Here is a 217-nt window from a genome sequence, read left to right on the forward strand (position 1 = left end):
GACAGGACAGGACAGGACAGACAGGACAGGACAGGACAGGACAGACAGGACAGGACAGACAGGACAGGCAGGACAGGACAGACAGGACAGGACAGGACAGGACAGACAGGACAGACAGGACAGGACAGGACAGGATAGACAGACAGGACAGACAGGACAGACAGGACAGGACAGGACAGACAGGACAGGACAGGACAGGACAGACAGGACAGGACAG

General features: G+C 57.6%; 1 protein-coding gene across 1 annotated transcript in view; it reads right to left on the minus strand.

The window, feature by feature from the left end:
- LOC125482453 (fish-egg lectin-like) overlaps positions 1-217 on the minus strand; it is a gene marked incomplete at its 3' end in the record, with an annotated part of 3,972 nt that overhangs the window by 2,428 nt on the left and 1,327 nt on the right. The gene's annotated exons all lie outside the window — the stretch shown is intronic.

The sequence above is a fragment of the Rhincodon typus genome, unplaced genomic scaffold, assembly GCF_021869965.1.
Source record: "Rhincodon typus isolate 14 unplaced genomic scaffold, sRhiTyp1.1 hic_rhity00010557, whole genome shotgun sequence".
NCBI lineage: Eukaryota > Metazoa > Chordata > Chondrichthyes > Orectolobiformes > Rhincodontidae > Rhincodon > Rhincodon typus.